This window comes from Nycticebus coucang, chromosome 4 (assembly GCF_027406575.1).
Source record: "Nycticebus coucang isolate mNycCou1 chromosome 4, mNycCou1.pri, whole genome shotgun sequence".
Lineage (NCBI taxonomy): Eukaryota > Metazoa > Chordata > Mammalia > Primates > Lorisidae > Nycticebus > Nycticebus coucang.
The window spans coordinates 5,755,044-5,771,105 of record NC_069783.1 but is presented as its reverse complement, the minus strand read 5'-3'; the positions used below and the strand labels follow the sequence as shown (position 1 = coordinate 5,771,105).

General features: G+C 44.0%; 1 protein-coding gene across 7 annotated transcripts in view; it reads right to left on the bottom strand.

The window, feature by feature from the left end:
• RNF144A (ring finger protein 144A) overlaps nucleotides 1-16,062 on the bottom strand; it is a 105,885-nt gene that overhangs the window by 63,621 nt on the left and 26,202 nt on the right. The window lies entirely within an intron of this gene.

Here is a 16,062-nt window from a genome sequence, read left to right as displayed (position 1 = left end):
CACAGAGTGGGGTCATGCAGTGAGAAGTCTGCAGGGGAGAACGTGGGTGTCCACAGGGCAGGAGGCCCCAGGGGTGGAAATGCCCTGAACACGTGAGCAGAGGGCTGGCAGCAGGGTATGGGCAGTGCCCTCATCAGAAGTCACACCAGCTGAAGAGGAAGGCCCCAGCTCCTGCAATCACCATAACCTGCCTTCCTAAATACCCCATTCACAGAACAACGTTGAACCTCTTCCAATCTCCTGAAAATAGCCCCTGAATCACTCCCCCTCTCATGCCAAGGTTTACTGTGTTTCTAAAGGCAAGGGAGGAGGCTGTCACTGAAAGGGAATGGAGCCACTATTACCCCCCACCTGAAAATAGCCTTTTCATCGTGGGCTGCTCCGGACATTTTTGGTGACTGGGGATTTCTCAGTGGCAATTTATCCTTCTCTCCAAACAAACCTCAAAGCACAGCCTTTTCAGGTTCTGGAAAGACCAAAGTGGGTTTGCGTGGCTGCTCTTCCTGTACCCCAGCTAGAGGGTAAAGAAAACATCCAGTACGTGGAGACTAGCTCCAGAGTTTCCTTGGCCAACACTGGCAGGATTATACTCACAGCTGATTTAAATCACTGTTTTCTTTTTACTATTAAATGTATGGCTTAGGAAACCAGGTGAAGACCATGCCAGGGTGCCAGAATGGTCAGGGAAACAGAACAGTTGTTGAGAGAAGGGCTTCTCCAACACCGGTGTGAGATTCTGGTGTTTGCTGCAGGGTGGGGGAGAAGTTCCCTTTTTTCCTTTTCTTCCTTTTTTTAATGATACTAAACATTCAACTCTTTTAAAACTAAAATGCACAGCCTGTTTAAAAACTGAAAACTTACTAAATGAAAACCCCATAAACACAGGCAGATTTACTGTCTGTTCATCAAATACAAACACCTCAATCTGACAGATAAAAGAGACATTTCCCTTTAATATTATAATTAATTGCCAAAAGTGATCTCTTAAAATGTTGTGTTTATGTTGCTATGCACCTGGAAAGGGTTGGGCAACGGCGTCATCTATGAAACCCTGAAGATGTAATCCCGTAACAACTTCCAACTCTGCCACGAGCCCATTAACTCCACGCTACCACTGAGTCACACACTCATCTGTCACCTGTCAGCGGCTTGTGCTGAGATCTTACACAGTGCCCACAACTCATAAAAGTTTCTCTTTCTATAAGGCAAATTCATAAAGGTCCTGAATACAGAGACATCTCCATATGAGTAATTAAGAGAAAATTGTGCTCCGGGTAGGAGGGGCCTGGCGTTGTCAGCACACCCACCTGAGCATGACACAGCAGGAGAGGGTGGCGCCTGTGGCTCAAGCAGCTGAGGCACCAACCACATACACCAGAGCTGGCGGGTTTGAATCCAGCCCAGGCCTGCCAAACAATGACAACCACAACAAAAAAATAGCCAGGCGTTGTGACAGGCGCCTGTAGTCCCACCTACTCAGGAGGCTGAGACAAGAGAATCGCTTAAGAGTTGGAGGTTGCTGTGAGCTATGATGCCACAGCACTCTACCCAGGGTGACAGCTTGAGTCTCTGTCTCAAAAAAAAAAAAAAAAAGAAAGAGAGGAAGGGAGGGAGGAAGGAAGGAAGGAAGGAAGGAATAGTAGGAGGCCGTCACCAGAAGCCAACCAGATGCAGATGCCTGGCCTGGGATTTCCCAGCCTCTAAAACCATAAGAAATAAATTGCTTTTCTTTGTAAATTACCCAGTCTCAGGTGTTCTGTTAGAGCCATCAAAAAATGGACAAAGACACCCAGCAAAAGCTTTCTCCTATCTGGATGTCCACACTCAGGCTCACACCACAATCCCTGATTTCTTAATTAACTATCAGACCATCCTGCCCATGCCCCAGGTTCTCTTCACATTTCCATTCCTCCTCTCCTTTCCTCTCCTCCTTTCCTACACTTCTAATTCCTGACACCTCCCACAATCCTCTGTTGAGAAAGCAAGTTGTGAAAGTTACAAACTTTGTGAGACCCCAACATGAAACTTCATGAGACCCCAACATGAACACCCCCCAGAGCTGTAGGTTGGCTGGGATGCCTCTGCTACAGCAGACTACCAGCCACACCAGAGATGAGACTTGGCCACAAGGGTTCAGAGGCTCTGTCCTCTCACCCAGGGCATGGATTTGGGATGAGACCATGGGTGATTCAACAGGAGCATCTCGTGTCCTCTGCTCCAAGGACACTGAAGGAACCATGAGAAGTATAAAGATGGAATGGCAGTTACCTGAGCCTCAGCTGCACTAACAAGAAGAGTTAGAGCCCGATTTAGGGAGCCAGTCAGTGAAAGGTACGTCTTAGGACAGCATCCATGGGACCTTCAGAAGGGCCTGCTCCTGACTTTGACCTCTGCACAGCCAACCCCAGTGCCACCCTGCAGGTGGGACACCAAATCCAGGTCCTGTCCTTGTGTTCCCTGGTGGGTCTGAGGGCAAAGCAGCAGTTTCTTAAGAATGCTGACACCCTTTAGGGAATCCAACATTTGCTTCTTCCCAAGAAGGACCTTAGGGTACATATCTTGGGTTTCACTGGTCTGGAGAGAACAGGCACAGGTGGACATGGTCACCTAGGGCAGAAGAGCCACCCTGTCTGCTAGATTGCCACAGAAAGCAGGTGGGCTTCCTCGTCCAGCAAACCTGGATCTTAAGTCTAGATCACGCCCTTAATAGTCACGTAGCGGTGAGCATCACCTCTCTGCATCTGTTTTCTCCTGTAAAAAATAAAATGATGATGATGCCTACCTAATACGCGGCGCTGTGAGAAGCAAATCAGGCAACGTTCCGACGCCCATCTACTGTGGCAAAGGAGGCCTCAGCAAACAACAGCTCTCTGCATAATGCAGTTGGTTACCGAGAGTGACACTAAACCAAGGCTCCTATGGACAGACCACATAGGTGGCACAGGCAGGTGAGGACCAGAGGGCTGCAAGGAGATGGTATAGAAGGGAGGGGGTTCTGTGTGTTCTGCCTCACCTCAGTCATACACAGCATTCACTTGTAGGAAGAAAAAGTTCTTCATCCAAAATAAAAGCAGTCTATAAACACCCGCTCGACGTTAAGTTAGTAAGGTCCCCCGGAGGGTCTACTGTTCTATGGTCTAACCCTCCTGCTGTGACCTGGTGTTCTGTAAACACAGTAAGGCCACCTACTCTGATGGCCGCACCCTTGTACGGGAGGAGGAAGAGGCCTACTGCTCGCGGCTCTGTGCTCCCAGGGGCAACAGGTCACGGGTGAGGTACGCCCGCATGAATGAGCAGGGCCACACCCTCCCTAGCTAGCCGCCTCCTGGGGGATCCACAGAAGTAACTGTCTGACTGGGAGGAGCAGCCAGGGAGGGAGTCCCATGGGAAATCAATGGTCATGTGGGCTTTCCTAGAATAGGGGACAGAGACTTTGTCTTGGAACAAGAGGCCACATCCAAGTTCCACAAACTCATCACTACAATTCAGGAAAGAGGCTGCCATGTAAACTCAAGATCTGAGTCACGGCCCAATCTTTGTGACTCCCCAGAGGCAGCCTGAGCTCCCCCATGAAAGCCACTTGGGTCTGGAACATTCTCTTTAATAAGCTGCTCTACCAAAAACACAGCATTCTTTCTTTCTCCAAACTGGGTGACAAGCTATGGAGAGGAAAGAAAGGTTTACAGCCGTTGCTGGTTTGCTATTCTGCCTCTAGCATAGCAGTGAGCTGAGTTAGCTGGGCTGTGTCCTTCCACCATTCCTTTCTGCTTTCTGCCCCTTCCCCAGCTCAGAGCAGTGACCTGCAAAAGAGACTATGGAGATAGGCCGAGCAGTGACCACGTTCCAACTCACAGGGGGAGACGGTGCACCCGGCACCCCACGGCAGCTGCATGTGACAACCTTTCTGCAGACTGCCCTGTGCTTCCATCTGTCACCTTCCAGTGCAATGTGACAGGAGCACTCCAGCAATCTGCACGCTTCCCTGAAGGTGCATCCTCTCTCCCTCTCCCCAACCTGTCGTTGCCTAACTGGGCACATCCAAGATTAGGCAGCCTCAGCTGCAGCCCCTAGAAGGAAAGCTAAGGACCTGACACCAAGCTGCTCAACCACAGACACGTGGAGACAGAGCGGCGGAGGGGGAGCCAGCAAGGGCCCACAGGCCCTACAAGGCAACGTATAGTTCTAAGATTGGAAAGGGGTGGGAGGAAACGAGGACATTTCTTTTCCTTAAAATAAAAGCACTTGCAGAGGAAGAGGTAGCTCTCAGAATCTGCCTGCAGGTGTCCCCCAGGACCTCGGAGGAGGCCCAGAACCAGAAGGCTCACAAAGTCCAAGTTTTTAGAGCCATGAGAGGGTCCTGCAATCCCATGAACACTTACTGTGAGGAAAATAGGGGGACAAACAACCCTGGCCAGCATTGCAGCACACTGTGCAGGGACTCCCCTAAACCCAGGATGGCCACTGCCCGGGGGGCCCTGGGGCGATCAGCAGTCCTGTGAGAGGTCACACCGTCCAGCATCCACCTTCACGCATTCGCATCCTTCCACGCAGCGACACTTTGCCCACACACACAAGGGGACTCAAAAGAAAATTTTGTAAATGAAGTTCCCTCACTCAGCAAACCTCCACTCTGCGCTCTGGAGGCCTGTGGCCTGTTGCCCTCAGGGTCCAGTCACAGCTGATAAATCCCCAGGTGCAGGGCAGAGGGGTGCAGGTTTCAGCACAGATGGGAGCACAGGGCAAAGCAGGGGCTTCTCAACCAGAAGGGCTGTCGGGAGGGGCTTCTGCGTGAGGTGCAGGAGCAGGCCAGGGAGCGACCAGAAATGATGCCGCGAGCAAGGGCTATCTGGGCTTTGGGTGATTCCCTGATCGCAGTCCGAGTGTTCAGGAGACTGAGAGCACACGACCCACAGCCTGGCCAGGAGCCACCACGCTGATTCAGGAAAAGAGTCCGAGCTTTGCCCTTGAGGCCCTGGGAGCCACCAATGCAGTTTTCAACAGAGCTTCTGTTATACGATTGTCCTTTCAGAGTGATTCTCTGCAGCTACAGGGCAGAGACACCCACTAGACCCTCACTGCAGGTGAGTGACAATGTGAAAGTGCCCTACACATGTTCCATCGCTCGTGCGCAGAGGCCGTCAGGGAGTACACAAGAGTGTGGGCTGTAAACCACAAGCCTTCCAGGAGCACGTACGCTCTCCCCTAGGTTGAAGCTGAGCAGTCCCAGGATGCCACTAGATTAAAGCAGAGCATCCTCGGGGATAGACTTGAAGGTAACAGTGGGAGAGCCAGAATCTTGGTCTGAGATTTAAGACACCCTGATTGAGGACTCAACCGCAAATTCAGTTTATGAGATCCCAGGCCATTACCCAGCCCCCATACTAAAAGCCTCAGTGTTGTCACTGTAACGAGACTTAATAAGAACTGCACACCTCACTGCTGTCGTGAAGATCAACCTACAGGATGAAACACAAAAAACGTGAGTGATGCACAAGTGAGGCCGCTGGGGTTCTAGAAGTACCTTGGATTCCCGCTGGGCTGTTGCACAGCTATTTCTGGTACATGCCATGTACTGGATCCCAAAGACACTGGGAACCAGCCTCAAGGAGTTATGGGAAAACAAGCAGCTATTACAGCACATCTTATCCACCCCACCCCCACCCCAAGGAAAAAAACAGAAACAAGAAAAGAATTTGCCACTTGGCAACTGGGACTCCTTGGTGTCTGACACAATCCTCTATGAATCAGACAAATCCCTTAAAGTGTAATCTGGGCTATTTTGGAACCCCCAATAAGCTTTAAAAAAGTTAGGAGGGATCACCTTATATTTAAAGGTCCCAGAGGGCTCAAAGCTATGTTGCAATATTTTCATAGCTTCTTTCAGAGTCAGGAGCTGTAGGGGTTTGCACTCACTCTGGCTTTAACTAGTACTTAAGCATGCTCATTATAGCTGCAGACACACTTCTTCTCCAGCGTGTGGTTGGAGATGTGGACGGGAAAGCAGCTTTGGAAAGTTACAGCACAGAAATAGCATGTGGTCTGTCTGCTTGAAAAGAATTGATTTCTCCAAGACCAGCAGCAAGCAGGCTGACCAGAGGCCTGCAGGGAAGAAGAGGAAGCAAATGACACAGGGCTTCTGTCACTGTACGCAAGTCCGGGGACAGCCAGGGAAGACGCAGGGCAAGTCTGGCTGCAAACCGGGGCCATCCCGACAAAACCTCTAGACATGGGGCCAATTTTAAAGGAAATAATTTAAAATGGAAACATACCAATCATTTCCTAATTGGACGTGCATGAAGTAGCACCCCTCCCTGGTTGTGAAAATGAGCCAAGAAGTACAGGCAGGCCCAGACAGGTGGCAGAGAACTCAGCTCTGGCCCAGATCCTGGGTACCCCCATCACCCCCGGGTTCCAGGTCTTTCTCTGATGAAACGATGGCCTTTGACCTAAGAGATGCTCTTGCGGGTTCTGTGGTCCCCCATGAAGTCTTGCTGGTGTGGGCCACAGGGGCCCTGAGGCTCCAATCTCAGCCTGGGCTGAATGTTATTTTTATTTATTTTTATGACATTGGGCTTCCATAAGGCTTCCTTTGACAGGAGGATCACTACACCACCACTCCCAAAATAACCATGTGGAAACCCCCATACTGCAGGAGCGCCATGATCCCCTCTGTGCTGAAATGGACATAATCCCATGCTTAGAGTCACTGGTGTTGCCTAACAGGGGAACCTTGAGAGGAAGTGGGGCTTATCTTACCCCACAGGATCACAGTGCTACATTCACCTAATACACACAGTTGATAAGGACGTCCCCATGGGTCCCAGAATTTGAAGTCACTGAGAAAGGCATGGGACAAAGATGTTTCTATTTTAAAAAATAAAATATTTACTATTTTGCAGAGAGATGCTACATGGGTGGCTTACTTAGTAAATGTTGATACATGTTTACTATAGAAAATAAGGATAAAATAAAATTATAGAATAAGAAATCTGGACGATCACATAGCCAAGTTTAACACTATTTCGCTCTTTCTGTGTGTTTTTGTATGGTGTACAAAGGAGCCCCAATCATTCATCTAGTTCAAATGAACCAAAACACATTTTGTCTACACTGAAAATTTGTTGCCCCTACTTCACTGACAGTCTACATAAGGACCCTGGGAAACCTCTGGTGGATGAAGGATTCCCTCCTTCCTGGACGCTCTGTGTCAGTGGCTCCCAACCCTCGTGCCAGAGCCACAGGTGTGCTGTGAGAGCACCTTAGTTGTGACATGAAAATTTTTGAAGATTAATCAAATTATTTTTAAAGAAGTTCAAAGCACATAAAGTATATTTTTTTACTCCTTTTTTTCATCAACAAAATTTAAGTGGACCACAGAAGATTAACTATAGGTTCAAGTGCGCTATGAGATAAAAAAGGTTGAAAAACACTGGTCTAAATATTGAAAAGGGCAATAAGCAAGAGAAATCAAATCAGAGACATCTGCTTCCCTCATTATAATGAACTAGGTTCTGTAAAGACGCTTCCTGCTGGAAAATAACCAAAGTTAAAATATATTGAACAAAAACCAATACATCTGTATGTCAATCAGAGTTCTAAGGCTCTTGAGTTTTTACTGGTACAGAGGAGTTAGGTAAATTTTGGGGGGCTTTCTATACAACATGATAAAATATCAGTGCTATCTACCAAGGGAAGAGAAATAGAATGTGTAATTTCCAAATTATTTTTTGAAGGAATAAAGAAACAAACATGTACTTTAAAAAAGAAGGAAATACTATAGACTCATATGGAAGAAAAAGAAACAAATGGATTAGACTTGACAGCCAAAAGAAAGAGTAAAATTCAACTAATAAACAACCATAAACCGTAAGAAATGGAACAGACTATAAGTTAATGAATGGAGAAAAGCGACTGAGGAAAATGCCAAGCAAAAGAAGTTGGCAAATAAAATAAGCTTTAAAGCAAAAAGCATAATTAGAGAAAAAGAAGGTGATAGATTATCATGAAAGGCTCGATTTGTTATCCTCAAATAACTTCAAAATATACCAAGCAAAAATAAGGGAATTATTGAGAAAAATGCCAAAACAACATCACAGGGGAGAGATTCACAATGAGTTGTTTAATACAGCAAATATACAAAACTAGGAAAAACACAGAAGTTAATGGAAAGCAGTATGAACAATCTTGATTTAACAGACACATATAAAACTCACAGCCAAACTGTGAGATCACAATCTTCTCATAAATACATAGAACATTTACAAAAACGGACATCACACCGGGACATGAAGAACAACTCCGCGCACTTCAAATAACTGGCGTCACACCGACCGTGTATTCTGACCTCAATGCAATTAACATAGATTGAAAAGATTCTCCATGTTCGAACATTATGAAAGCTGTACCAATAACTCACGGGTTATACAAGATAATAGGGAACTTTAAAAATATGCATAACTATTTTGGTTCTAAGTAAGATGGAACAAGTTCACGCCGCCCTGCCTCTCCCCGTGAACTGCAGGTACAAGGAACAGGCAGAGCGTGTGGTGCAGCCGTGAGAGCCTCTGAGAAGCGAACAGCAGCCGGCAGTTAAAAGGATATGTAGAACTACACATTAATGAGAATATTATTTCATAAAACCTATGAGATGCTGTTAAAGCAGTCCTGAGAGAGAAATTCACAACCTTAAATGCTTATATTCTACAAAGAGGTCTAAAATTATGGGGTGGTTTCTAGCTGAAAAAGTTAGAAATGCAACCACAGACTAAATGCAAAGAGAATAAAAGGAGAAAACTAATAACAGATAAAAACAAAAATTAAAAAATGCAAAATAAAGTTATAATAGGGTCAACAAAGTCAAAAGTATTTTTCTTTGAAAATATGAATAACGAAACATACATAATGTAACAGCCCGTACAGCCTATGGCTAGGAGGAGTGAGAGTTATAAGAAATACCTGCATAGTTCAATAATGGAACACGCTGGAGAAAAGGGCATGGAGAGGGATTTAGCTCTCCTAACAAGCATGAGAGCGTGTGAGATGAGAGCAGTGGTGAATTGGCAGTCTCCACACCTGTGGTGTTGAGAGGCACGAGATCAGCCTTATATTAGGCTGGAGGAGAAGGCAGGTGGGAGCATGCGCATTCTATCACGGAGGGGCTTACTCTGACTCTGTTTCCTCAACTGCCTGCAGAACGCCAGCTCGGCATCTCTCTGCTGAAGATTACCACGCTCTGCTACAGACTAAGATCTATCTATTTTAAGACTGCTTTATTCTCTCTAAGACACACTCTATCTCTCCTGCTGAAGTAGATAGCCCTCAGGCACCCTAGAGAAATTGTTTCTGAGCAAGGTAGCTTAGCGGTCCAGGTCTAGAACCTAGTTAAGCCAGCTCGAGACCTGGCCAGTCCCGGACCCTGACAAGTGTCAGGAGTGGGATGCGACACATTTTATAGCAGATTGGTTGAGAAAATAAACAGAAATATGACCCAAATTGTATCTGTAATAAAAAATAGAAGAGGTTTCAAACTCTGAGTAATTTTATGCTAATTAACTTGAAAAGTAAGGAACTATGATTATATGCTTAGAAAAATATAACTTAAGAAAACTGACTTAAGAAGAAATGGGACAATAAATATTTCATAAGCCTTTTAAAAAATAGAATAGAAATCTTTCTACAATTGGGGCGGCGCCTGTGGCTCACTGAGTAGGGCACTGGCCCCATATACTGGAGATGGCGGGTTCAAACCCGGCCAGCCAAAAACTGCAAAAAAAAGAAATCTTTCTACAATGAAATCACTAGGTCTCATTTTCAGTTAAGGATTACCAAAACTTCAAGAGTAGATAATATAAATCATACACATAGTCTTCTGGAGAATTAAACAGAAGAAAGAAAAGTAAAAGGAAAACAAAAAAACCCTCTCTTTTAAATCAGACAAAAACAATTAAAGAAAGGAAAAATATAGGCCAAACTCTCTCATGAGTAAAGAAGCAAAAATTTAAAACCAAATATGAGCAAATAGAATCCAGATGTGTATCAGACATGTATTTAAACAAGCTAGATTTGTCCAAGGAGTATGAGAGGGCTTAACATTGTAACATGTTGTAACTGTAACGTAACAAGAAAACAGTGGGGGCCAGATGGTCTCCTAACAGATGCAAAACAAGTATTTGATAAAACTCAACATACATTTATGATTAAAAACATAAAACACAAATATGCAAATGAGAAACAGAAAGGAATTTCCTTAACCTCACAAAGGACATTCTGAAAAAAATCAACAGCAAACATCACCCTTAATTAAATTAGAGCATCCCCAATTAAAAATCAAGCACAAGGAAAGAACACCTTTTATTACCTGAATTCAACATTGTACCACAAGCCCTAAGGCAAAAAGGAAAACAAGAATTAGAAATAGAAAGTACAGGAATTGAAAAGGAATAAAAAAAAAATACTTCATTATTCACAAATTACTTTCAGACTGTATGAGGATCTACTGACGAAATATTGGGAATATTAAACATTTAGTAAAGTAATTGGATAAAAGATCAGTATACAAAAGCTGATTACATTTGTACACTCCGGTAAAGAAACTATTTCCAAAAACATCCAAAAAACTAAGGTACTGGAACGAATTCTACAGAAGGTAAGTTATACATGGAAAAAAGTATAAAACTTTAACAGAAAAAAAAATTAAGACGGCATAAATATACAGAGAGTGACACAAAGTTCATGGCTGAGAAGACTCATTATCATAGAAAATGCTTTATGGGGGCAAGACATGATTGCAAGAGGGACTTTACCTAACAATTGCAATCAGTGTAACTGGCTTATTGTACCCTCAATGAATCCCCAACAATAAAAAAAAAAAAAAAAAAAAAAAAAGAAAATGCCAATTCTTTCTGCCTTGGCCTCCAGATTCAACAAAATCCAAATTCTCAACAGGGGGTTGCTGCTGCTGTTAGTTCATAAACCGACTCTAAAATTTCTACAGATGGGCAAAGACCCAAACATCACTGAATGAGAAAGAAAAGGTGGGAGGACCAAGTCACCAAGTGTGCAGACTCACAAGAGCACAACGGTGTGCTGCCCTGACACAGCAGTGGGCAACTCAACAGATAACCCGTAATACACAGAAGTTGGACACGGCAGAGTGTGTGTTTCAGACCAGCAGGTGAAAAATGGACTACTCGATAAACGGCAGTTGGTATTATTTTTCCTTATGGATAAAAATCATACCTGATTCCTACTACATCATACACAACGATTAATTCTAAAAAATGTTTAAACCATTAAAAGAAAATATAAGAGAGCCACTATGACCTCAGAATACAGAAGAATGTCTTAAACAAAAGGCCCTCACTATAAGTGGGCAAGATTGATATATTCAGTGTGTTAAAATCAAGAACTTCTAGTCATCAAAAAGACACCTTATTGAAAATGGAAATTACGGCACAGACTCGGAGGTTTGTGCCATTTTTAACGCATGAAAACAACTACAATATTGTTCAGAATATATGAAAAATGCTTAAAATCAATGAGGAAAAAAAACACAATCCAATGGAAAACTAGGCCAAACATAGGAATAATCATTTCGTAAGAGACAAAACTGATTGTGATTAAACATGTGAAAAGAAGCTCCATAATACTGGCACATTAAATTCACTCTACTACTTTTTTTAATTATTATTATTATTTTTTTTTTTAGAGACAGAATCTCACTTTGTTTCCCTCGGTAGCATGCCGTGGCATCACAGCTCACAGCAACCGCCAGCTCTTGGGCTTAGGCGATTCTCTTGCCTCAGCCTCCCGAGTAGCTGGGATTACAGGTGGCTGCCACAATGGCCGAATATTTTTGTTGTTGTTGCAGTTTGGCCAGGGCCATGTTTGACCCACCACCCTTGATATATGGGGCGGGTGCCCTACTCACTGAGCTGAGCTACAGGCACTGCCCTAAATTCACTCTACTATTAATTTGGCAAAAATAAAGAAGTCTATCAATGCCACGAATTGGGATAAGATAAGGCATGAATTTTAGAGAAAACTTTTAAAGGTTCACTGTTTCACTGCTGATGACAAGTTGAATTGGTCTAGTCCCACTTCTGAAATCACTGTAAAATTTTATTGCACACTTGATCATTAATTAGCTTTTTTTCAGCCCCAGATGTTCTTCCTACGTATACAATCAAGAAAAGGTTGCACTTTTGTACCAGGTATTTAAATACCAAGGATAGAAGCAGCAGAATTTTTTATATCTAAAAAAATTGAAAATATCCCAAACATCCATGCAATGCCAGGAGAAGGCATGATTAGCTGAAGGTGAACATGATCACATATTATATAACAGTGCCATGAATAAATATGGCCGCATGGAGCAACGTGGTCAAATCTTAGAGAGATGAGCACGTCTACTTATACACAGTATCATCGTCAGTGAGCAAAAGGATGGACAGCTCAGCAATATGCACGGCTCAAAACAGCCAGGAAGAGAGTGGGTATTTCAGGGGAAGGAGAGACATCAGAGCAGGGAGACAGAAACGTTTCCACTGGCTTGCCACCACAGCACTCACGATGCTCTTGCTTGGAAGGCAGGTCCACAGATATTTGTAACTTGCATACATGAAGTTTCCCAGGTATCAAATCCTATTGAATACACTTCCTTAATTGCACTGCTTCGGGCAGTACTACAGCATAATTCTATTTAGATGGAAAAGGGGGTATCTTTTTATGTGTCCTAAATTTTTCTAGATGAGTAAGATTTAAAAAATAATAATAATAGTGATAGTGGTTTTCTCTAGGAAGGAAGGTAGAGACTTTAAAGGTTTTTTTTTTCTTTCTTCTTTTGAGACAGTCTCCCTTGGTAGAGTGCCATGGCATCACAGCTCACAGCAACCTCCAACTCCTGGGCTTAAGTGATTCTCTTGCCTCAGCTTCCCAAGTAGCCAGGACTACAGGCACCCGCCAAAACACCCGGCTATTTTTCTGTTGTAGTTGTCATTGTTGTTTAGCAGGCCCGGACAGCATTAGAAGCTGCCAGCCCTGGTGTATGTGGCTGATGCCCCGACCACTGAGCTACAGGCGTCAAGCTGAGACTTTAAATTTTTTACTGAATACCCTCTCTGTAGTTTTATTTTAATGATTTTACTGTGCATATGAACTTATTTAAAGAATAAAGTATCTATAATTACTTAAACAATTATTTGGTAAATTTTCAGAGCTCAAATACAAAAGATTAAGAGCAAAGACAGATCCTGAATGGGTTCAGAAAATCCCATGCTGCTTAATCTTTGATGAATTTAAAGCAAGCCTGGCTGGTCTGGCTGAGTTCAGACCTCTGGGCTGGGTCCTGGACAACTTCCGCACCCTTCTCAGCCAACCTTCCCCTTGGCAGAAACATAGATCTGCGCTCCAGGGCCCAGACCTGCTCTTTAAGTCTGTGGAATCCATGATCCTTGTAAGACAGAAGACATCCTTCAATTCTTGCCCACATAAGAACCTTCCTCAGACCAGGTACTTTTGAATTTGTTATCTTTTCTACTTGGAGTTTCTTGATTTCCTTAAAAAAGAATTTTTTTTAAGTACTATGAAATGCCTTCCCCAGACTAACCTCTTCTTTCTTCAGATTCTGATGTAATTTTCCCCCACTTTGCAACAATTTATTTACAAAACCTCCTGTTCCTCCTTAATCCTCACAATCAGTTCACTACAAAGTGAAGAGAGTTAACATGACAGGCTCTTCTGATTTTCCAAACTCTCCAATTGCATTTGCCTTTCTTTCTGGGAGGTGTTGGGGACAATATTATACTCCCCAGGGTTTGACATCAGCCTGCACCACAGTGTGCAGCTTGAACTGGACAGAAAGGACCCAGAACAGTACTCACATGCACCATGTGGTCACCTCGTCTTGCCCAGACACCCAGGATGGACACTCCAGGGCCCCTGTGCCTCTCCTCTGCCATACTCACCGCTTGCCTTAGCCAGCTTAACAGTCATGTTACTGAACTCTGCAAAACGATTCATCTGGCTTCAACATCTGTCCCCTCCCATGGCTGGGCAGTTACTGCTTGGGCTCCAGATCTTTTCTGAAGCACATGAAACGCGAGGTGATAGCTCTTAATGGGGTACACCAACACCTAGGAAAGACGCTACCCCCTACCACCCTACCCATGGCCGTCTGCAGCCTGTAACTCCCATTCCGAATCCAGATATTTTCCAAGTTCTCCAATATCCACCTCTTTCCATTACCCCATAATGACTCTCATCTCTCACCCACTCCATGGGCCATGAAGCTGAGAATTTCCCTTTTTTTTTTTTTTTTTTAGTCTGTGTACAGCCAAAAATCACTCTTAAAAACTACACAAGCCCTAGTCCCAGCTACTCGGGAGGCTGAGGCAAGAGAATCGCTTAAACCCAGGAATTGGAGGTTGCTGTGAGCTGTGTGAGGCCACGGCACTCTACCGAGGGCCAAAAAGTGAGACTTTGTCTCTACAAAAAAAAAAAAAAAAAACTACACAAGCCCTTTTTCACATTCCTCAATTGTGATCAAAAAGAACTTCATAGCCTCTGACATACTACTTCTTGAAAAGTAAGTTAGCAATAGCTGAAAAAGGTTGAGTTTTGGGCACATCACTAATTTTTAAGTATGTGGGTCATTACAAAAGTTTGGAGAGAACATAAAAATCATAAAAGGTAAAGTTCACACACAGAGAGACAAACGAATCCCTCCCAGCAACACCTCTCAACAATAAGCTGAGCCAGTTGAAACTTGCAGGGTGAATCAGAAGGGACGCTGTGGACTGGGATTCTTAGAAGTGAAATAATAGACCATAACACAGTCGGTCTCAAAATTTTCATAGTTATCTACCTATGTACTAAATTTTGCATATACATTTATATATAATATATTAATTTATATTGTATATATTTAAAGAGAGGAGAACACTTTTTAAAACACTGAGAAACAGATTATGGAACACAATTCGGAAAATAGATTATAAAATTCAGTGAGGTCAGAAGCAAAGTAAGACAGAGGTACTGAATTATGTTATCCATTTTATACCCAATTACAAGGGTAAGATACTAATGATTTTCTCATTAATATCTAAGAAAACACTGTACAATGGACCTAAAATCTGAATTTACTGAAGCTGTAAGCATATTTTCTTGGTAAATGTGTAACACATGTGTATATGAAGCTCTATCATCGGGCTTTGGGGAGGAATCCAAACCAAAACTGAATTTTTAATAAAATCAGGAAAAAAACACATTAATTTTGCAAAGTCCCCCATGCTGATTTCTCCTACGGCGGGCATCCTGGTCCTTCATCCTGGAGCCCAGTCTGCTGGAGCAGAGTCCTTTTGTTGTGAACCCCTCCCTCCCAGGCACATCGTGAGGGCTCTCCCTGCCCAGAGCATGGACTCCACCTCCGGGGGCCCTGCAAATATCCAGGCTCAGCCCGTGGTCATGCCCTCTGGGAGCTCCCTCTCGGCCCCTCTCTCTCCTCCAGCAGGCTCAAATATGTCTTGGTTGTGAGAATTCTGCTAATACCCAGCACCCATTTCTTGTTGCCTTTTGCTCTGGCCTGTGCTCAAGTTTGGGGAACTGGAGTCCACATCCTCAGTGTGTTGCCATTACTCAGAGAAAACCATATTCTTAGGCCCCCCGCAGGTGACCCTACACATAGGGGATGCTGATTAAATGTCTGCTTGATCTTTCTAGAGCAAACCCTACTCTGAGAAGAACGGGAGCCTTCTGTTCTTTTCCCAGTCCTTAGCCCTGCTCCTCCAGTGTGGCCTCTGTGAGCCCAAGGAAGGCTCTGGAGAAGACTGACCCACTGTCAGACTGGCTGACCAGCCCAGCCCAGAGCACAGCATACATATGAAAATGGACCAAAGTGCTCAAAAAAATAAATAAATAAATAAAATAAACAAGTAACAAAAACCATAACTGAGCAAAATGTGGACAATGTGGTTGTGAGGACCAGTACCACCAGCTGCTGCATCTCAAAACAGCATCTCTAATGGTTTCCAGTTCTAAAAATACTGCTCACTGCTCCACGTCAGC